Source organism: Chaetodon auriga, chromosome 12, assembly GCF_051107435.1.
Source record: "Chaetodon auriga isolate fChaAug3 chromosome 12, fChaAug3.hap1, whole genome shotgun sequence".
Taxonomy (NCBI): domain Eukaryota; kingdom Metazoa; phylum Chordata; class Actinopteri; order Chaetodontiformes; family Chaetodontidae; genus Chaetodon; species Chaetodon auriga.
In genome coordinates, this window is record NC_135085.1 from 5,312,903 (window position 1) to 5,336,976 (window position 24,074).

General features: G+C 40.5%; 1 protein-coding gene across 4 annotated transcripts in view; it reads right to left on the reverse strand.

Annotated features, from left to right (window-relative positions):
• The window catches only part of brinp2 (bone morphogenetic protein/retinoic acid inducible neural-specific 2), a 252,538-nt gene that overhangs the window by 145,114 nt on the left and 83,350 nt on the right, over window positions 1–24,074 (reverse strand). The gene's annotated exons all lie outside the window — the stretch shown is intronic.

Below are 24,074 nucleotides of genomic sequence, written 5' to 3' on the forward strand. Positions count from 1 at the left end.
ACAAACATTTGGCTTTCATTTCATGGCTTGAAGGAAATTCTCGTCATTCATAGTTTTGCTGTTTTGACATTTCTGTCTGCATATTGTGATTATACCCCAAAATTATGAAGGCAGCATAATGTCCCCATAAGTGGTATTTATCAACTTAACATCAATCATAGCAGTGTGATTGTTTTCATGTCTGCTGTAAGTGTGCACAGGAAAGGTATTCTGTTCATGTCAGAGACACATAATTATTGTTATTAGACCACGAACACTAATTAAATCCACAAATCAGAGGGGCATTGCTTTCATTCCTTCAAAGAACTTTTGTTGCCATAAAAATTGCATTTTACAGATGAGGGCACCGCTTCTTGTTAAAATGGAGTATTAGGCCCTAATTATGCTTATTTCAAGAGTTGAAATATCTGGCACACACACTTTTCTGCACACTTAGTCACATATATGTGTGTGTCTGTCATCCAGAACACAAATCTGATGCTGTTTACCTGAGATACATGAAAATCAAGGTCAGCACGGCCTCAGCCAAGCTGGTCGTAGTAATATATTTATGAAGCTGTTCTGTAACTGCCAAAAGCCCCTGAAGAAGAATAATTTGTGCACTTTGGCAGTTTAATAACAATCAAGGCCCCAGGAAGTGAGCCGGACTTCAAAGCCAATTTGACAAAGTGGCCAAACCGTGTAATTACCACGTCACATGATGTACACTGGCACAAAAAAGACTTTTTCCCAGGGACATAGTGAAAGAAGTGGCTGGAACATGAAATTACTCATTCACTATCAAAATTTAATCCATTCAGTCCAATAACATTTGGAATTCGTGGTATCATTTTGTCCCCTTTCAAGTTAGCGGAGGGCTAAACCGGATGTTGCTCTATGGGTCACTGCAGAGCATGCACTGATCTGGGTAATTTCTTTAAAGCAGGCTTCACACCGCACTAATAGGAACGAACGGGACCCTGCCTCCAACGCTGTATCCAGTTCTCCTTAATACATGGTAACTACAATAACAGCTGAGCTAGCTAATATAGCATGTATATGCATCAGCTATTCATGAATTATGAGCAAGACGAAAGTTTACCCTCTTCACAGGCTCTCACTCATGCCACGCCCTCACCCACACAGATCCTTAGAGTGAACTGATCAGAGATCAGAGAAATGTTGAATAATTGACATTGCATTTAGTGAATCACTGATCAATATGCATCTAATACGTGACTCCAGGAGGAAGACAGAATCAACTCTCACACTTCAGGCAAAGCAAGCAGCTGCCCCAGGGGCCCCAGGCCCTCAGGGGCCCAAAATTCCCAGGCTGTACTTTCAGACAGTTACTTTAAGGTTATTTGATGAACTTAAAATGAGCTTAGTTAGATGGACAACTAAATTACTACTAAAAGCTGAAAACTGAAGCAGTTGCTTCTGAGGGGCCCAATATATTTATATTTACTGACAGATTTAATATTTCAGTTGACATGATGCTTACATGTTGTTTATTCAGAATCCCATTTGTATTTTATCAAATTGTGCATCAAACTCACAGCAAACTCTGGGCAAAGTAGCAGCTATTCCAGTGTCAAAAAATAAGACAAATAAAGTACATTTTTGACATTTTCAATAATATGTAAAGCATCAGGGAAAGGCACATGAATGACTGTTTACTTGTTGCCAATGCTCTCAGCTGTCAGTCAGCCTTAAACTGCGGTCAGTCACTCATTAATATCTGCCAGGTGCACTGTCAGTGGTTGTCCAAACATGCGCTTGCATGCAAATAAGTTTTCTCCTCTGTGTAATCACTTGTTTTTATGCTAATGAAGGTCAAATGAAATTCAGCCAACCTTATGGTTTAGCAGCGGTATGAGACGACATTCATCCTCGATGACACAGAATGACTGAGCTGAATGTGTTCACAGACTACTGTGAACCGTAGGTGCAAAATGGTTTCATGCTTGTCATCGCTACAGCACCACAAAGAGAATATTTTTAGCTGTAAATTCCAGTTAACAAGTTACTAAATGTTAATTTGTGGAGGAGAAAAATACAATTTTCAGAAAAAAGTAATTGGTTTTAAATTATTTAGGAAAAAAAAAATCAACATCACTCTAGTGATTACAGTAATTGCAGCCCTAAAGCTAAAAAAGTCTTCTTCCAGAAGCCGTGCTGCCGGATGGAAATTTTTTATGTTTCTGTAAGTGGAGAAACTAATATCTTTGCCTTTTCTACAAATGCCTTATTTTGGCTGAACTGCTGAATGCTTGTCCAGACGGCCACCTGTGTGCTAGTGGCAGTACATTTCACTATTAAAATCATAAAAAAGATACAGAACCAAATAATAAAACTGACCCTGGAGTGCAAGGTGCACATTATGATGGCGCTAAAGGAATTTTAGCAGGGCTCAAATTTTAAATGACTTTAAATGTCCTATTCATTGAAATGCACTTGTAGCTCACTGAGTGTCCAACGTTTAAAGTGGCACCTCGACAAAATATCTGACTGCTTTCAGTTTCTTGATGCTTAGCGTGTTTGGACAAGGATGTCATCACCCGCCTTCATACAGAGCAGGGGTGTTAGCAACACACACCAAACACATCGGTGCAAATCACATTACAGCTCAAGTGTGAATCGTCTAACGCCGATCTCATGAATGCAACTGCTTGTGCAGACCAAACGCATACATGATGTATTAAGGTGACGCTCTGAAAGGACTTTACAGTGCCCTTCAGAAGAACAGAGGCGTGCTCTTCATTTCACTGTTAATGACTAGCAGCCTTCCTGGGTGGGGTCTTCAGGGACAAATCAGCATTTTGGAACGGATATGTAAAGTAGTGGAGAAGATGCTTTAAGTGGATTGGGATCCTAAGTATTCCCTGTTTATCTTACAAACAAATTAGAGAATTAATTTCAGGTGGATAAATCCAGGCTCAGACATGAAAAAACAATACTCAGGGCGCCACATTTTTAATTTTCGCTTGCTGCACCAAGAGATTACGGCAGTTTGAAAAGGCAATTAGTAAAGTCATCTGTCAAACGATTGTATTTATGCAACTAAAAGCAGGATGAGAACTTGATGAATGGAATGGGTTTCTGATGCTGTTTCTTGTACAGTATGGCCCAAAGGTATAACTGGTGCAAATTAAAAATGTGCAGCCTGGTGGATATCTCATTTCTCTTTTTGTGATGTCCTGGGAGGGGCCAAAATCATTTACTGGGGAATAAGACAGCCATAGCCATAGAAGTGCCTGCTTAATAAGATAATGTCAAATATTTTCTCCCTGGACTTATTCTAGTGGGCTCATTATAAAATGCTTCCTATGATAGATATACTAGATGTGGACATTTTTCTGCCATGTTAATGTAGGAACGGTTAATATCCGTGAGTCTTCATACATAAATACATTTACAAACAGGTTATTTGTCCTTTACAACCATTGCAGAAAGAACTAATGTGAATGTTTTCTGATCTGCTACAATTTTGGCTAATTCGTACACTTCCTTTAGGCTAAAGCTAGCTTCTGCTTCTTACATTCAAAGATTCGCTCTTTCAGCAGGTTGGAGGAACAGACAACCCACAATGTTGCCAGATTGGCTGTTTGTGATGATGATCATGTCCAAAGCTTTTTTTGTCCAGCCAATTAAAGAAGAAGCAGCCAAGTTGGGTAAATAAAAATGGTTGTGGGTGTGATCATTTTGCCTCCTTTTTGTTTGGGCAATTTCTAATATGAGAGAGCTTCCTTTGTGACACTTGGGCAGGTTCTCACCTCTGATTGGGCCAGTCCAATCTGGCACCACTGTCAACCACTCAAAGCTTTGTAGGTAGCATTAAGAATGGTGATATCATATTTCTCCATAACTTGTTAGCTTTTAGCTGCAGCCATGTGGGCAAGATGTTTGCATATCTTCAAGTAGTTGTAAGTCAGTTTGTAGAGATCCATATATTTCTTTGATCTTTGTAGGAAATGAGAGATACTTCACATAACATCCAGCAGCCCATCTCCCAAAAAGAAATCAGCTGACATGAACATGATGTCAGGCTAAATGAAAGAAGTGAAACCAAGTGACTTATTATCAGGGTCAGTCATTATTCCGCTGGAGTCTGCGGTTTGACCCCTCATGTGGTGACTGGGTGAGATGAGTTGATAAAATGTTTAATATTACATCTATCTCATTAGCTGTGGTGGAACCCAGCAGGGCTCTACCTCAAATATGATGATATAAATCATCTGTCACATAATCTAGCTACAGTAGGTTTTTCATTCCCTGCTGCATCAAAGTCTACAAATGCTGGCTACAAAAATACAGAGAGCCATTGTTTTTCCTTGACATGTGATGTGTCAAAAACCATGGTTTTGTAGTCATTTTCAAAGTACAACATATATTTTTACAATGTTGTAATTTGTTCTCAGGAAATGAAAACATTTGTAGGAACTAAAATGAGGCTGAATGTCCTGTACGTTTCAAACTGACTGAAACAATAAACACTCAGCCAACAGCACAGCCTTCTTGCAGAATAAAGGGGGGAAAATGGATGCGAGATGAACAATTGAAGGGATGAAAAAAGGACGGTACGTGGAAGCCGCAGAAGATGAGAGCAATATGAAAGAAAAGTGACAAGCGATAAGGAGAGCTGAGGAGAAGAAAGGACTGACAGGATGGAAATATGAGCGACAGTGGAGTCTATAGGAGTGGAAAATGATTGGAGGAACGTTCGAGTGAAGACCTTGAGTGTGTGCCATATGCAGGACATTCACTTCTGTCACCTCTCCTTTCCTTTGTATCTCCTCTCTACCACACCTCTCCCTCTCCTCCACCCCGGTTCATCCTCCTCTTTCTATCTGTGATTGTCCATGTTCACTCCATCTCATCTTTTGTTTTCTCACCTCTCTGCTACCTTTCATTGTCTTTCTTCTCTCTGCAACTACAGACCCCAACCATTCAATCCCAACGGTTCCCACATTTCAAATCAGCCATGATATGACATGAAATATTGATGCCTTTGGTACCATTTAGCGGGTTTCTCTTTCCCTCTTTAATCAGAGACACACATGCGTACTGTATACTCACATATACAGTATGCATGTGTGTCTCTGAGGCAGCTCATGCATGTTGGAAGTGCTATTGATTCAGGGAAGAATTTCTGCAATGGTTTTCCACTCCAAGGAGCTGTGAGATTTGCCTTTCAAATGAAGTTCTGCAACTTCTTAAAACGCCACCTCTCGCAGAAATAAGCGATCCCCATAACTGCCAGGCCTCCATCTCCTCCGCTCCTCTCCTCTGAGACTTCCCTAATTATAAAATGCATAAAACATGCCGCGAATGCCAGCGAGACAATAGAGGGAAATTGTGAATTTTTAGCCCTGACATTTAATGTTCGCCTTGCATTATTCACACACCCTTTGCGTATTTACCCTTCTCTCTCCCAACTTGAGGGATCAGGAGGTAAGGTAAAAAGGCACGAACATCTCGATTCTATATTGGAAAGGGGGAGGAAGAGGAGGGTGAGGGCATTCAGGTGGAATGGAAAAATCGACCACGTGTCGCGCTTAAATAACATCTCAGGGACGACAGCGGAGTCAAGGGGGAGCGGCGGCTTATGTTTATTGGATTTTTTTCCATCGCCTTCCCCGGGTTTAGCAAGAGCAAGGAGTGAGTTGTTGTATGGTGTTTGCACAAAAATGGAGAAGAGGAAGGAGAGGAAAAGGAAGGAAATGAGAAACACGGGGAAAGCTGGAGGTGGTGACAGAAAGCTGGGGAGGGGGGGTTCAGACGGACAGATTAAGGGAATGTAAAGGTGGAAAAGGGCTCTTGAAAGAATGTAGCTGAGTCGTTCCCATCAGAAGTTGTTCCTGAAACTTCCCACCCAGCCGCTGAGTGACCGAGCCAAAGGCTAATGCGAAAGCGGTTTGACCTCCTGACTCGTTTAAGTAATTCGTGCTCCGGTTTAGGAGGCAGAGAATTGTGTGGGGAAGCCAGCGTCCTAGCATTTTTCTTCTCTGAGCCAGACAAAATTACAACCTTTTTCCTCCGCAGCAGAGAGCGTGAACCTACAGCAGAACTCATCAACTCGCTATCTGTGCACTACAATTACCACAGCTGGGAATCTTTATTAGATCTGACACACATGTGTGTGTGTGTGTCCGTTTGGAGCATCAAATGTGGATCCGTAAAGATTGTGTGTGTTCGTGTGTGCATATGCTGCTGAGCACCTGGCCGGGCCTTTGGCAAACATTAGACCAGAGGGAGGTCCATCAGCATTAGAGGCCAGCTGTATCCCTCAACCCCAGCAGCTCGCGACTCACCTCTCAGTGTTTTTGCGAGTCAGCAGCAATAGCCGGCCAGCTGAACACCTGCTCTACCCCCCTGTAATTCAGGCTCACCGCACACTGAGGCTGGGGAGGGGTGGAGGGGCGAGCGCTGGGCGAAAGCTAGCTGAACAGAACGGGATGACAGTCAAAGGGAGACAAACAGGGAGGTTAAGAGAGAGCGACAGAAGGAGAGAGCGATGAAACCAGAGGAAGACACAGAAGAGAGGACCAGAATGGCAGAGACAGAGAGAGAGGAGCTCAGACCTACATCTGATGTCGGCTCCGTTTGGGGTGAAGAGCAAACGCTGGCTGGAGGGCACAAAGCGGATGCCAGATTTCTCCGCTCCACTATTAACATTAACTATTAATTCGTGTGAAACAAAAAACAGCCATTAAAATCATCACAGGTTTTTGACTAATCTTTTGTCCATTCTATTAAATCAAACTGCCTCCCTCTCAACACTGCAACTAATACACTTCAGATTAGAGCTGCGACAATTAACTGATCAACAGAAAATTCACTGGCTGCTATTATAAAACAAACTAATATAAAATGCTAAATATTCTCTCGTTTCAGCTTCTCAAAAATTGAGGTTTTTGCTGTTTTTCTTTGTCAAATCGAATTTCAAAATCAGCTCATCTTACTGACTGTGATCAAAGCAAAATAATTGAGGGCTTCAAAAAGCATCACTGTGGGCTCCCAGAGGCTGTGCAGAAAGAGATGTTAGCCGAGAGATTTTGTGAGCTTACTTAAGAAATTTTAATTGTGAAATTCCAATATGACTTTCAAAAAGTCATCCACTGAATTAACAGAATAATAAAACTAAACTTGCGCTCTGAGATATTTGATCAAACAAGTGTCTTAATCAAAAATAAGAAACATGTCAGTGTGATGGGATAATTTGACTCTAAATACTCTGAAATATACTTGAAAAGTTTGGATGGAACACAAAATCCATCCAAGTCTTCCTCATCACTGAAGGCAAACAGAGACACACTCGGCCCGATATAACACTCAGCGTCTCTTTGCAGACCTCTGCAATCTGTCTGGATCAAATTAAGCCACTTCAACTGAACTCCATCTTTAATTCCAGCATGTCTTTTCTGGGGCTGGCGAAGACTTTTCAAAGCGGCTTGTTGACAAACACAAAAAAGGAGAAAAACTTCATGATTAAAGAAGGAAAAGGTTGATCGTCTTGCTCGAGCTAACTCCCACATGTAGCCGTCAATATTTTATGAGGTCTTTTGAAACCCCACAGAGACGATTAGGAAGCCTCGGCTCCACCCACCAAGCTCGCCTCACTTTCACTTTCTGAGCTGTGCAGAAAAAAAAAAAAAAAAAAAAAAAAAGATGTTCACAATCCAAGGAGAGAAGAATGATTAAGGATGGGGAAAGTGTACTGCAATTAAAACGTGTGACTGGATCAATCAGATGAGAACAAGAGGAAGAGGGCTGAAAAGGCACCAGATTGAAAAAAGGGGAACATGTTATTGGCTTTTTCTCAGACAGTTCCTGCAGGCTGAACCTGGTCTTGAAAAACCAGGTAGTAGGAAACAGACCGGCCTCAAAAACACACACAAATACACTCATACACACACTACAATGGCTGGATTACGAAGCAGCAGACCCAGCAATAATGTCAGCATAATGCAGATAATGTCTGGAGACACACTCCGATGAGCTGTGATTGGAAACTGAAGCCCCGACAAATTATATGCTGAGCTGGGTGTGTGTGTGTGTGTGTGTGTGTGTGTGTGTGTGTGTGTGTGTGTGTGTGTTTGTTCATGTTTCTGTGCAGCACATCACATCCATGTGTGTGACTGTGTGTGTGTGAGTGTCTTATCAGTGTGCTCTCTGGTCAGTCTCCAGCTAGACAAACAAACAGCCATATGGTCAATTAAGACCCATCAATACCTCTGTTAACATCTTTACCAGTTGATAATTAAGAGAACAACAGCCTGTCAGCAGTGCGTTCTGCTGAAAGTCATATTACCTCACCTCACACACCCCACCCATTGATTTATGGTAGAAAGTCAGAACGTGCTGTTTTTGGCACACCTTGTTTGTGTGTCTATTGTGTAAACAGACAAGCACATACATAGGTCTTACATATATATTACATATAGACGCAAAATCACATAATATCACTTGCTCTGTTTCAAAATGTCATTTGCAAGTGGAGATAATGCTTATTTTCCATAGTGTGTCTTTGACATGTAACAATCAAGCATGTATTGCACTGATATATATAGTATAATGTACATATGCACATAAATATACATGATTGAGGCTATTTTAAATCGTCTCATGATGCTGTAATATTTAAAACACAAGGTACACTTTGCACTGAGTGAGGACATGTTAAAGCTGGCTCACGCTATGAACAGCAGTAAAACATCATGATGAATACTGAATGGGCTCTGTTCTGCTTTTTGGTTTTTGGGGTTGTTTTGTTTTGTTTTTTGGTTTCTTGCTCTCAAGCCTATTTGGTCTTGATTCCCAGAGCTGCTTGTACTTTTCTCAAAAATGAGTTAACTGGTTTTTGACTACAAACCCTGAGCTATTACTACATGCATCTAGGAATTACATTTTTATATTCATAGTGTTTAAATGTGCCACAATGTTTTGAGAAAGCCACTAAGTTTAATGCTGTTTGTCTTATTTAATAAAAAGTGGGACTTTTCTGAAATACCGTATATTGTTTTTACTTGACAGCAACAAAGATACACTCCTACCATGACACAACACTACTGTTCTCACACTGACACACATTTTAACGCATGACATTAGTGCCTCAGTCTGACCCTACAGAACCTTTAGAAACAGAGTTTTTGATAAGCTTATTAATACTGCTCCTTTCAGCGATGCTGTTATCACAATATACTACAATACACTATTGGCTGCAATTCAAAATAGAGTACAAATATCGTGTAAATGTATAATGTAGCTATGTTGCATATATGGGTACAACCAACTGTTCAAGCATTAGTGAGAACCAGTGTGGGAAATTAGCCAGCCTCCAGCCAGATGCTGGTAAAATATGAAAGTGGCTGGGAGATTTATCTGTCAGAGGCAAGTACATGTTCACATTTTGAGGAGTTAATTTCCCACCCTGGTGAAAACATCTGTGATTCTGTCTAAGGTTAGACTGACCATGATCTGAAGACCCAATACATCTGAGCAGCCGGAGTGAGACGTGACTACAGGCGCAACCACAGACTAGAGCTCAACAAAAATATGAGCGCGTAAGTGGCGGGCGTGTTACAGCCTCATTCATTAATCCTCTGGCACTTTGTTGACAGGTACTGAAGTAAAGCTTCAGCAAATGATGAAAAACTAGTCACCTGGGACCTTAAAAATGCAATTAGTTGGAAGCTACTGATTACCTGTCGAAAACTGGTATCAAGAATCAGGGAAACAATCTGACTTCCATCAGTTATGTCCACAATAATTGGCCTGTAAATGTATAGATGATGGCACGAAAGGGCTTGTGTAAAGTACTGATTGCACCTCAAGGCATAATGCATCCAAAATTACTGAGCCCAGTGATCAGTTTTGTTAGAACAGCATTTTCATACTGCACCGTACTGCATAATTGTATGGTAGTGCTATTTTGACTCTCAGGAGGGGGCTGGGTTATATACTGAGGTGTCATTACTTGTAACATGCATTTCAGCATCCCTAATTATCAGGCTGACTGAAGTGAATTCCTAAATTATGGATAAGGGAATGAATGCATCCCATTAATGCATTGATGCATTTCAGTGGTTTCATTGTTGGATATAGTTACACCAAATGGTGTTCACATAGGGGCTGCTTTCCTCAGTGTAATTGCAGAGACAGATGTTGATATGGTTACAGTCCTGCAGATGTGTCCCTTTGGGAAAAGCAAAAAAATCACTTTATCTCTAAATATTAAAATATTCTAAATCCATTCATCCTTTCCCATCTCCCCTGTCTTTACCCCCTTTCCCTATCTCGCTCCCCCTTCTCCCCCCACCGCCTTCACGTTCTCCATATACGGGTCTGATAATTGCACAAGCTGCTCACTACTGAGTCAAGCAGCCCCATAAAGTCCTTATATGCATACTGCAAAATCTCCTTTATTAGTTGCAAGCTAGTTCAATCCCCTCCAAATAGGTCCACACAGAGTCAGCTGGGCTTCAGTTGATATTCTGCCAGCAACAGCAGAAAGCAAATTCTGGTAATTGAAAAGGCCGAGGGGTATGGAGAGCTCAAATTACACGGGACCCTACAGCAATATAGGCAGACCTGAGGCTATGTTTGGAATATACATGATACGCACTTATGCCAATATACCTGTTTGCATGGACAAACTGTTTTTTCTGAAGTCGTGGTAATAATGCCAAGTGGTCACTCAAAACACATTTTAGAAACCACTTTAGGGAGAGTCCTAGGGGAAACTGTCTGGAGAATAAGACGAAGCAAATAAACTAAAAAAGAGGCAAGATGAGAATCTGAGCTTGAAAATATTCCAAATACTCAAGCAAAAAACACATGAATGCTCAATTTGGATTCTTTCTTAAGCACTAATCAGTGTTTTCTATTCATGTGAAACAAACCCACAGAATTATCACTCGACTTTTAAGTTATCCTTACCTTTTAGATGCCTTTCAGCATCTTTCAGGTTTTTGTTTTTACAGTTAGCAATCTGCTCTTATTGATCTCATTTGAGTTTGAACGTGGGAGTGCTTATTAAACCACAACACTACAAGTGAATAGGAACAGAAATTCGAGGAAAGTGAATATTTGTCAGCTGGCCAGCACGTCTCGATATGAATGCTGCGTTGCTACATGTCTGCTAAATGGTCAAAATATCTATTAATGCTCCTTTAAAAAGTAGAATTTTGAGAATATTTTATGTATTTGTACAAACTAATCCAAAAACAGCTTTCCTGCCTATTAGTGTTGCTTTCATGCCTCATGTAGCCTAAACTCTTCATCATGCCAAATGTAGCCTAAGCTAGCTTACCAGCTACCTCTAAGTTGAGTGAATGAGGCAGCCTACCTTCAAATTTTCTACGCCTTTGTCCCAGTACACGAGCCTACAGAACAGAAATAATATCACAAAATTCAAAGGTTATGGCATGGTTATAGTTATCGTTATGATACATGGCCGTATCATACCTCCAATTACTGAAGAAGCCCATGCTGACACTAAATATAATCACTGCTGTCTGCATCTACAGAACAGTAAGTGAAGTCACAAACAATGTTAACATGCTCTGAGTGGAACCGTCCACAGCTGAGTGAAATATTTACATGTACAAACAGTTGGTGGGTAATTGAGCCAATATTGGGCCCCTTGTGGCCCATCAGATGCTTGCCAGTCTGGCCATGTTGGCTAATAGGGCAGCCATGCAATTAGTACTGGTTCAAATGTAGGCCTAGCTGTTATAATCATTGCCACTATTACACAGACAAAAGGGCTTTGACCGAAAAACAACTAGTCACAATGTCGTTGTGATGATGGTTGGATGGACACACATTACATTGGACAAGGCGATTCCTAACATATTCAGTAACGCAAACAGAAGCCCCATTCAACCAAAAACATCCATTAATGAGCGTATGGTAGCTTTTGTGGACAGACAGCTGTTGGAGTGAGTGGATGCACATAATCTAGTTGTACAGAAGCGCTCCTTAGAGACATATAAATGAACATGTTCTAACTCGGCAGCCACCGCAGAGTGAAATTGTGATGCCACTGGAGTCAAGGGGTTAGCTTTTCATCCACAGATGAATTTGAAGACAAATTTTGTGCGATTCTTTGCTTTTGTTATGTGGTGCAGACAGATAATGACATATGTCATGTCCGCTTGAAGGTTGATTTCAGGTTGATTGATTCTGAAGGTGCTTCAAATTCCTATTAATATAGGTCTCCTTGCATTGCTTAAAAGTCTCAGTGATGGTGTCACTCTAATAATATCTGAACTGCCCCTGGTACTGTCATTCGTGACAAGCAGCAGTGGTTACAGGGCTGACCAGCGGTGACCATTAATCAGCTACGTAGTCACTTCTGCTGTCTGCCAATACTGCTAAGTTGACGTTAACAACCATTAATGAGTAGAATTAGCCATAGCCAAGGGCCCATCACAATTTAACAGAAATCTATCAACAAACAAACAGCTGATCATTTACCCCCGGATAGGGTCACTTACAGCAATTAGAAGCTTCCAGATAGTCTGACAGATATAAAGGGCAAGCCAAACCCACAACCAGAGGAGAGTGTGCTGGGTATTCATTCCTGTCAATGGAAATAGAATAAAGCTCTGTGTGCATTTGTTTACCAAATAAATGATGATACTTATAAGCACTCACTGTTTTGTTTTTGTTTGTATTTTTCAGGCCAGTCACAAAAAAGGCTGCCACAACACCGTTCACCAACAAATCCATTAAGCTATTAGTACAATCGGCATCAATGTTACAATTAATGGGACTATTAGCACAGTTAGCATTACTGACTTGGTATCTTGGTTCATGTCAAAGGAACACTCGAAAGGAACAGTTGGCTGTTAATTGAGCTGGCTTAAGCACTAATGGCCTATCAGAGCATTGCCAGGCAGGCCATATGTGGGCTAATGGGCCAACCATGGTGTTAGAATGAGTCCAGTGATAGAGGTGTTCAAGAGTTCCCACTGGCCAAAATTCTGTGATCCACATAGACAAACCTCAAAACACAGGTGGGCTAATTCCTAATTCTAATTCCACACACGCACTGTATCAGTGCTGCATAACCTTATCTAAATTTTTATGGAGGGCAGTCATTTTGGACTGCTGTGACCAGACGCTGGACACATGCAGCCAATACTGATATGAATAAGAATGAGAGGCTAATTAAGGGAGAGAGATTTGCATGGTTCAGTGGAACGTGACTTTCCCCCAGCAACTTCGGCTTAAATGTATTTCTGTTTTTAAAGAAATGAATGGGATTTAGGATGACAAATCCTGCAGTCATATTCAGTGGTGAAAAGTACTACAAGTAAGCCCATTTATTCAAGTGCTGTACCTACATAGTAAGTAAGACTCAGGTACTGCTACTTAAGACTTGTAACGCACTACATTTCTATCTGAATAATTAATTTATTCATTGGTATTGTTACCTATAGACCTATTCTTAATATGTACAATACACTTGCAGTTGTATGTTAATGTCCAACCAACCGACTACTACAACTACTACTACTGTACTTTCTTCATTACAGCCTGATCTTATAAATGCTACACTGTGTGGGGGGAACCTGTTTTTCATTTACTGCTGGATCAAAAGTGCATTATTCCTGCATTTTCTTACATATAATGGATCTTTTTTTAAATGAGCCTGACTTTATGGTGTTTGGTCACATTTACGCTGACGAGGGCTATGCCATCCCTTTTAAGGCCATTTCACAAGGTAAGTAATGGCCGCCTAGAAGTCATTCATCTTCAATAAGTGGTGAGCAGGCAGGTGGAGAGCTACGGGCCGTCTGGCAGCCATAGAGGCTAGTGAGTTTGTTCTAAAACTGTCATGTTTATGCTCATTCAGCGCTCACCCACACAGCTGCTCAGCCACAGTTTAATCACACAGAAGTTTCTTTGCTTGACCTATGAAATGACAATCACAGCGAAGGTTAATGAAATACGATATAAATGTTTAGCTGCGTTGTGTCTTTTCATTAAATTATATAAGCTTAATTATATAAGCATAATTGTCCTCTGAGTTATGGCAAAGAGTTAAAGTGCACTGCAGAGCAAGCATGTAAGAGTTAGTGAATCACATCAAAGCTTGATTCACGTAACCTTATCAAGTAATGAAAAGCACATACTTAATTAGTTAATCCCAGTGGTCTTGTCTTGTGCACTTGGTTTGTAATACTACATGTAATTTGAGTCTGAATTAAAAGCAGGGGCTGAAACACAGAAGTGTCCAATCCCGATGAGCTGAGCAGCAAGAGATTCATTGTGGCTAGCACACTTACAGGTTTGTGACAGATATGTCCAATACGGGTGTAATTCTGAAGGAAAATGGGCTGTACATCCCATGACTGAGAGCATAACAAAACCTATTGGGGTTGTATTTTCTTTCTGGACCCAGCTATACCCCTTAAATCTCATTATAAATAAAATCTAAAGCTCACCCATCTCACACCTCTGCTGTCTCAGTGAAAAGCTTTTAAAGGAATACTCTGACATTTGCAAAGCTAGGCTGAACATGTCCACAACTGCCTCCTGTGTATTGAATGCACAGACAACTGATAATGATCTTCTGACGCTTGATAAGGCAGCAAAAAAAAAAAAAACACAGGATTTCAGTGGGCAGTAGAAAACAAAAAACAGGAGAGAGAACAAGGCAAAAAAAAAGAAAAAGAAAAAGAAAAAGAAAAAAAACACATAAAATGGGTACCATGGTTTAATTCAGAGTACGACTTCTGCAAAGGTAGAGTGTCAGCATTTAACTGATAAGGCTGCAGGAACAATGCCCGCCTCATTAAATGCTGGTTGGGATTTTCTGTGGAGTCACAAAATACAAGTGGATTATGGTCTGAATAGACAAAAGAAGTGTCACTGGGCTGACATCAAAGTGCTGGAGAGCCAAAATTAATGCCAGTGTGACTCTCAATCACTAAACTAACCACTGTGAACCTCACTGGTTTATGCATCTCCATCTCACCCAGCTGCATTAACACTGCACCAGACTCACAATACCTGCAAAACAGTGGAGTTTAAAGGGTTTGCCGAGCTGTGGTGGGAAAGAATGTGCTCTAGCAACAAAAAGAGGAAGCAAACAAATGTGGCTTCAGCTTTAAGTGGGACTGTCAGATAAGACGTTTTCAACCAAAGCCAGTCAGTGTTAAAGGAACTCTTTGCTCTATCGGAAGGTCTAGTTTGTTGAGAGTTAATGGAAACCAGTCCTGTAAATAACTACTATAAAGTAAAATTCTAAGAAAAAGTTCTGCTCTTAGAATTTTACTCAGGTTATAGTACAAAATTATTATCAGTAAAGTATTATTAAAGGAACAACAGGATAAGCACTTATTATGCAAAATGTACCTTTTCTTTAGTATGCACACTATGAGATTGTTTTATTATTACTAATACCTCAAAGTGTAAGCAGCATGCGCTGCTAATCGAGATGAAGCAAATTACTTTACATACACTCTTTTATATACTGTTGCATAGTTCAAGCTCTAATAAATCATCACTTTTGGAATGTGCTCATATGTTTGTATGTAAAAACAGTTCAAATAGCTGTCAAACAAATGCAGTGTCATGAAAATGATTTGCCTTGAAATATTTAATTATAAAGTTGCAGAAAAACCCTTTCACATTGTCACACTATTTTCACGTGATTGAATATGTTGTTATTATAAATATATTGATTATAGTCACTAAAAATATAGTGCTTGATTATATGCAGTAAATGAGTTACTTTCCATCACTGATAGAAACATGAATATGCATTAGTTTCCAGACGATGTGTACTTATGCAAAGTTGAAAAGGTTGAAAGTTGCTGTTTATGAGCTCCATAAATATACAGGGACACAGGGGAAAGAAAGAGTGGATGAGAACAGATGTACTGCGGTTCCTGGTGAGCTCTGAGATCAATCAGAGGTTTATCTGTCACACATGCAGACACACTCCACACACACATGGTCAGTGCGTATGTTACTAAGTCACTAGAGCTAAAATCTGAGCGTTCTGTACATCGGCTGTTTGGAGAGAACAGACTGCACAAACAGTCCAGCGGTCACATTTGTGCACAAAACAGGAGGTGAACATTTGCTTTGCAGTCTGTCATAACACTTCAAGTGGTAGGAGCTGTTAAGTGATTGGTTGCTTGCACTTTAACCTAAGCTTGGACACTTTGTAGCATCCACCCCCAGGCATCAACTGCTTTGGCCAATTCACACTTTCACAGCAGTTTTATCATAGATAAGACTGCATGGCTCTACAGATGGCATGTTGCTTAACATCTTTATCCCTCCTTGCTTTGCTGTAATAACACAGGGATAAATCCTGGCAGTGTATTCCATATCAAATAGTTTTTGTGCCCAGATAGTATCCGATGTACTCTTACTAAGCATGTGGGGCCAAACCAGTCAGCTCGGGTAAACATCACATTCTGCTTTCTTTACAGCGGTATTTTGTAAAGACTTATTTGTTTTGTTCCAGTTTCACGTGACCTGACAAATAGCTGCTTTTTTCCAGTTCACTCTTATGTGCCACAGAGCATTCATTCCTCTCCATCTTGATCTTCTGTCATTAGGAAAATTTGTTTAATGTGGAATCTTGATACACCTCTTTGTTCCGAACACTCCATCCTCTCAAATAAGCTCTATATCTGAGGGCTTTTGATAAACAGTGGAGCATCTGCTGCATAATTCAGAGGTCCTAAAACTTCTTCTGTTCTGCACCAAAATAAAAAATGTAATCCCATCCCCTGGGTCCTATGCAGCCTCATTATTCATTGCCACTAGTGTCATGTCCCCAGCAGAGGTAAGCCCATGAAATATTATAGGTCCCAGCACTTAGTCTAAAAAAGAATAGGGTGCTATCTAATGCATGTGTGGGCAGTACATTCTACTTGGTTTAATTCTGTGTGGGCCGTGCCAGTCACCAGGGTCATGCATTGTGCTACGGCTCCATTACCATGGGGAATGAGTATGACAGGGCAGGAATGTTATGACCCTGTCATCACAGAAATATGTTCCTCATTGTAACTAGATTGCTTCTGGTGGTGATGCGTAATCAAGGCCAATTGCAAGGCCATCGTCTCATCTCTCTAGCAGGCAGCACATGTTGACACGTGTCACTCGCGCTTTATTCTGAGCACCTCCGACGTAATGCAATCAGCTGGTGTTTGCATGATGGGCCGAGATAAAAAATTACAACCTTGGACCGTTTTCAAAGAAAATAATCTGCAGGAATTTCTCTAGGGAGCATATGTTTCTATTTGAACCATATTAAAACCGTGCAAATTGAATTTAGTCAGCCACAAGCAGTGGAATTTGAATTTCTGAGATTAGCATTTTGGTGAATCAATAAAAGAAGCAACTCAAGGCCTTTTACAGGGTGGATTAATCTGTATAAGATTCATCACAGTTGCCCTCTGGGACGGAAGTAGCCCCCGCCTCTGTCGTCTGTGTTTTCTAAAAAAAAAAAAGAGAGAGACACTATTGGCCCACAGTGAAAGACAAGGAATGATTGAAAGCTTATTTCCCCTTTGAACATCATCAGCAGCAACCTGCCTCCATTACAGGAGCGCATTAGCAGCTTATAGTCAGCTCATTGAAATGTGTTTAAGAAGTCCCTTCATCTGTAACAAATGTACTACAGTCTCCTGGGTGTCAATGGGTATGTATATACCTCTCACACACACACACACGCACGCACACACACAGAGGGAGAGAGAGAGGGATTATATCTCCTGCTGCATCACAGATAGATTGAGAGCCATTTCTTAATGATCTCTTCCCCTGGGATTCCTATATAAAACCATTTTGTTAACGGCAGCGCTCCTCAATAAAGTCAGAAGAGGTCTTGTAATTGCTTCAACAGGCCAAAGCGGGAACGCTTCATTTTGCTGAACAGGAGCGGCAGCAGCAGCATCATAAAAAATAGGCCATCATGCACCTGTGCTGTATTTAACCTCCACTGGAACAATGGTGGTCACTTTAACCTTTGGGGTCTCAAATCTCACAAATCTAATTGGGTCAATTGAAACACAATAGTGGCAATCAAGTGTATCCCTGGTCATCAGTAACTATAAAAAAAAATGTTAATTACACATTGGGTCTTTATTAACAGTGTCAGCTGTGATTGGCATATGTAATACCAGAGAGCTATGTCATACGTTGGTCTGGTGATCCTCTCCAAGCTTTACTGGCCACACAGTTCATTATCACTTCTTGCAGACAATCATTTTCCTTGGCCCTTGTGAATATGGAGCATTATCTTTCTGTGATCTTCACCTTGAGGAAAATCTACAGTAAACCATTTAGCAGCACTGTTCTGTCCCTCAAGCATGGTTAGATTAACACAGCAGTCTTTCTGGCCCTAGCTGTGGAGCTCCAGTTACAACAGAGCCCCAAGTAGCCCCCAGTTATCAGGGGATGTGTGACATGCACGGCTGAGAATTAGCAAAAAAAGCTAAGAGTTAATGCATGTAGCAAATGTATGATTGAAAGCTCCCATCAAACACAGCATGGCAAAATTGTAGCCAATTCAGTTGAACAACTCCAGCCAGCAGCCAGTTCACTCAAGATTTGTGATAATGACCAAACATCTCCTAAAGCTAGCACAGAGCCGGAGATCCGGAAATCCTGGGGCTTCTTTAGTGAAGTATGGTGAATTATTAGACAGCACCCACGGTGATGCCTGCCAACATGGACATGTTTTCCATTTAAACTGATTCATACTTTTAATAAAACATTGCAGCAAAAAACTCCTGCATCACAAGTGAAGACTAAATGCTGCAATGCTACATGTTCCTTCATAGCAACATGTGTTATGAGGGTTTCTTTCTAGATTTTGGTGAAAGCATGAGTGCTTTCAGAAGACCTGGTCTATTACATTGAGCCTGTCTTTTAAGACAAGGCCTCCTGAGCATTCTAACTGGAAGCACATCATGCTAAGAAATATATTTCAAGCATCTATACACTATTTCTAATTCATAAATCATACATATGGATATGTTACATGATCTATGAATCTTATTGGGATTTCTGATGAGGTTCATTTTAATATATGTGCATTCCTAAATATAATACCCAGGAGGATAGCCTGTTATTTTACTGTTTACTGTGATTAGGGTTATAAGACAAATGCAGCACCAAAGTACTCATAATGACAAGCACAGAGTATCCTCAAGGGCATAATGATGTTTACACAATAGCTTTTGGTGTATATGTAGGTTGTTAAGTCAAATGTCCTGCTATAAAAAAGTGAACAAATATAAGACTAACAAACAGATTGGATCATTTAATAGCCCCTTACTTTCTGCAAGAGATAGAAAAGGATCTAATAAAGGCAAGTTGTGATGCTTTGTGAGAATTATCAGCATGTAAAACCATGTATTCGGCTGCTTGTGTCGCTCTGTCCGCCTCAGGTATGTATATTCCTTCTCATTCGGTCTCTCTGTCGCTCTTCAGCCACATCTCGACTCTCCCCTTGAGCATTATGCTTTACCCGTCCACCAGATGCCTTCTGACTTTTCTCCCTTCACCCTAGATCCTCCCACTGCGATGACCTGAGCTTCTCCACTATTCTCCCCACCTGCACCTCATTCCTCCACCAGTTTGTCAAAGTTGCCATGTGCCTCACGCATTTGATTTCCAGCGATCTTTTAGACCTCTTGCTTGTATTCACCAGCCATGGCAGCCTGATTGAGACTCCATGTTATTTAAAGTCAACGACTGCATCTTTATTGATTTAAGTATGCGCTCAATAACAAGCATATCTGCCTGTGATACCTTAGAAGGTGCTCTTTAAGCAAACTGCTACCCACATGACCCAGTCAAAAGATAATGAGTGTAATGAGAATAAACGTTCATGAAAACTCCAAACTCCCAGAGAAAGACGTTGCTGGTATGAACTGTGTTGAGATGAACAGAAAATTCAGATTGTTAATGAACAACAGCAAAGTTAATTCCTCAATCAGTTCAACACATTCCTCAATCAGTTCAACACATTTAGGAGTTATCTCTGCCTAAATTCCATGTGATAGATAAGGTTTGGAAAGAAAAATGCAGCAAGCTGGTGTATATTGTCTAATGCTGCAGTCAGACTGAGATCCACTCAACAAAATTGGCTCTAGGTGAAGCCAAAAGCAGGGCGGGCAAAGAATGCCATCAGCAAGGTTGTAAACATAACCCTAGAATGGCTAGTGAGCTGCCAACAGTTCACAATGTAGGAAATAAGACAGCATTTATTCAAAGATTCTGCCCTTACTCTCGCAAATAGAAACAAAGATTTCCTGAATCAATCCCTCCCCGTCTCTCAAACCAGCTGGATGCTAGAGAGTTCAATCAGACTGAACTCTGGAGCAAAGCAAAGGAGACGGGTCAATTCACAACAGGAAGCGCACGTGTCTCACCCCGTTCCACACAGAATGCACAAGAAGCAAAATCTGGTCCAACTGCAGCATAAGGTCAAATGAATCAAGATAAATCTAAATTCTTCCTGCTCTGTTTCCTGTTAACGCTGCCTTGTCACATGGACTGGCAGATAACCCATTGATTGGACAGCCTTAGCGACAATCATTATGTTCACATCAGTCCATTTTGTGTTGGAAAGGGGTTATTTTGCTCTGTTTGGCCAATTGTTTGTCAGAGAGTGACAAATCTGTCATTTCTATGTCAACACAAAAGCAACTGGCTGGAGAACTTATTTTTTGCACTGATCATACATTGATTTAAGAGTTGTTATTTTTATATGTGGACGTATAATAACCTGTGAAGCTGAATCAACCTTACTGACACTTGCTGCCACTTTTCACTATTTTTCATGAGTTTAGATAGCTAGCTCCAACATCCCAGCACTAACAAGAGAAAAATCCAAAGAAACAATCTTGGAGGAAACAGCTGTCCATGGACATGATCGACACCATGCCTCCTTCAATAACCAAACACATCAGCTAGTCAGAGGTCTGGGACCAGGTGGGCGCCAGTTTGGAAACTGAAATTTTAGGTTGGCCACACGTCAGGGTTCATTCGACTGCAGCTGATGTGTTTATCTATCTCGGGTGTCACAAAGAGCTCAGAAAGACAAAAATGATTTGGAGCACTGGTTGAGACTACAACTGCTCACTCGTGTCACTATATGCTGTGGTTTGTCTGCTTTGCTTTTTACACCACAAGCGAGCTGCAGTCCAATTGGAACCAGACCAAGATTCTCTTTTTCAAGTTTCCACGATCCGATTGTTTGGTCTGCACCAAAGTTCGAAGTGTCTGCTTTTACACCATACTCAATAAAACCAAGCCGAACAGGTGAGGCTGAAAAGCAGTCTAATATGTGGAAGCATAAAAATTGTCTATAAATACCATTTAGGTGATTTATTTTGTGCCCTTCACTTGTGACACATTAAGACCCACTGAACCGTTTGCTTATCCAAGCAAGCGTAAAACTGTGTCTTGTCTTAAAACAAGTGTTTCTTGAAGGTTAAACTTATATTCCATCCCACTGAGACTGGCTGAAAAAAAAAAAAAAAAAAAAAAAAAGCTGAGTTCTAAACAACCTTGCCTCTCTATGTGCTTTCTTTCCCATAATTTCGACATTTCATGTGCTACAGACTGTCATTGCTTTGGATTGTCTCACAGAACTTTTAATGTGATGGCACCCAAGAGACAATGATACCCAGGGTGTTCTTCACTGTGATTACAGGTATGACAGCGACAAGGTGAGACACAGGAAAATTCCACCAAGTAGTGTCATCAAAGAACCAAGAAGCAGAATCTTTTTACTCACATATGGGCACAGTCTGTCTTTTCAGGATATCCGTCTGGCTGCAGCTACAAGGTGCATTTTGAAGTTTAGTTTGCAATAAAAATCACTTTTTACTCATTTTCACTCACGCACCCATATCACACTAGTACACTCTGTCATGCTCTCTTTATGACTCTCATGTATGAGACTTGTATGGAGCAGAGTGGGGGTGGGGGGGTGGGGGTGAGAGGCAAAGGTCAACAGAGGGGATCAGTAGCGATGTATCTGCTGACATCTCCAACCACTATTTTAAAAATCACTCACAACACACTCAAAGGCCAGTGCTCATTGACTTTCTACTTGTATGTGGTTGAGTGTATCTGTGCGTGTGACTGTGTGTATGTGTGTGTGTGTGTGTGTGTGTGTGTGTGTATGTGTGTGTGTGTGTGTGCGTGCATTTTTAATTGGTGTAGCCTGTCCTTTGAGAGTTCCCCACCACTTCTCAAACAATTAGTTTAATGGAGCATTACTCCCCTATCTGGGTTAGCAAAGTCAATACATTGACATCCTGCAGACATAAAGTGTCAGTGCAGCCACTCATACGGCCATGGAAACTCTGCCACACACTTTCATTACACAGAGCCTTCACAAAGTGCACTCTGGTTAAGCAAAATCCACTATTCGAGGTGCTGTGATTCCTGGGAGCCTGGACGTTCGCGACAAGATTTATGAGCCATGAAGACAAACAAGAGTCTTCGCAGTTCTTATGTCGCAATGTATGCAAGTGATCCACAGACAGGACACAACTGCTGACTTAGACATTTTGTGTGTGTCTTGTAACGCACATGACACCGCTCTGTAGGAACCGCACGATACGCTGTACAGCTTTTCATAATTTCAAAAAAGAGGTGAGAACTTCTTTCTTTCCTTTTCCTTTCCTTTTTTTTTTTTTTTTGTTCCACTTTTGGGATTGGAACAGGCTGTTCGACAAACAAAGCCAAGTATTTTTGGAATGGTTTAATTTTTATTTCCTTTATTCCAGGAAAAATCAGTGGTGTACAACATGTAGTTCATTTTTATCATGTTCTTGATAAACAAACTCAAACTTGATGGCAAAACTCCCAATTTTTCCTTCTTTCAACATGAATTGAGTTTGCTGCTGAATCTCTTTTTCTCAGGTGTCACAGTTGTATACTTACATTTACATTTATACCCAATATATTTGATTTTAAACACACCCAAAGCTCACTGATTAACTCCGTGTGTGTGTGTGTGACTCTTTCTTGGTAAACAACAGCTGACTGGAGTGTCTGTGCTCAGCAGAGTGAAAATGTCAAGTTCGGTATCATCACGTCCGCACACAGACCAAAACCAAAACCTGTGCCCAGTGACTGTATCTCACTGCATACTTTACTGAAGTAAAGTACTACATATATATACTTAAGTCTTACATTTTAACCATTTGTGTACAGATTTAACAAAAAAAGAAGAGCTCCAGAGGTGCTGCTAGGCATTGTTATTTAGTGTGGACAGATTTGTACTTAAGTGTACTTTTAAAAAGTGTACTAAATTGCAATTACTTTTAATACTAATAATGTGTACTTAAATTAAGTATACTTATTGTAAGTGTGTTTAGAATGCTCATGAATCCGGATTTTAGCTGGTGTACTTCAGTGTACTTGAAGATTGTAAAAGTTGTGCCCATTGAGCATACTATTTGCACTTCAAGTACACTCTAGTATTACTCAATTTGTACTCAAGGACTATTTCAGTACACTTAAGTATACTGAAAGTGACACAAAATAGCACAAAGTGTATTTAGTACATTCTTCAAAAAGTGTAATTTAAGTATACCACATCCTCACTGCATGTTAAGGCACAAACATCTTCTATCTTCTCATCTCACTTTTGGAAAAAAAAGTCAAGCATATTTCATTTAATGATGAACAATTCCTTTAAAAAAATAACTACATTATCTTGAGTGTCTGCTCAGACAATGACACAGTCTGACACAAACGCAATTAAAATCAAATCAAAATTTAAAAAAAAACAAAAAAAAAAACACCCTAATATTTATTTAGCTATCTGGACTTAATTGGCTAAATAAAATCCCTTTCAAGACTGAATTCTAACAGGAATAACAATCTCAATGGCCAACAACACAAGCTACCACAATTCAAATGGGACCAACCTGCTTAAATGGAGGTTTTCGGTGGTAATGATACAAAGTGGCCTGATTGGGGGGATTTGGGTAATTGAGAAGAGGCAGAAAATGACACATAAAAAGCACACTTGAGCAATCTTCCATAAGAATCTTGAGAGGCAGATGTGCCTGAAAGCCACCGTGAGG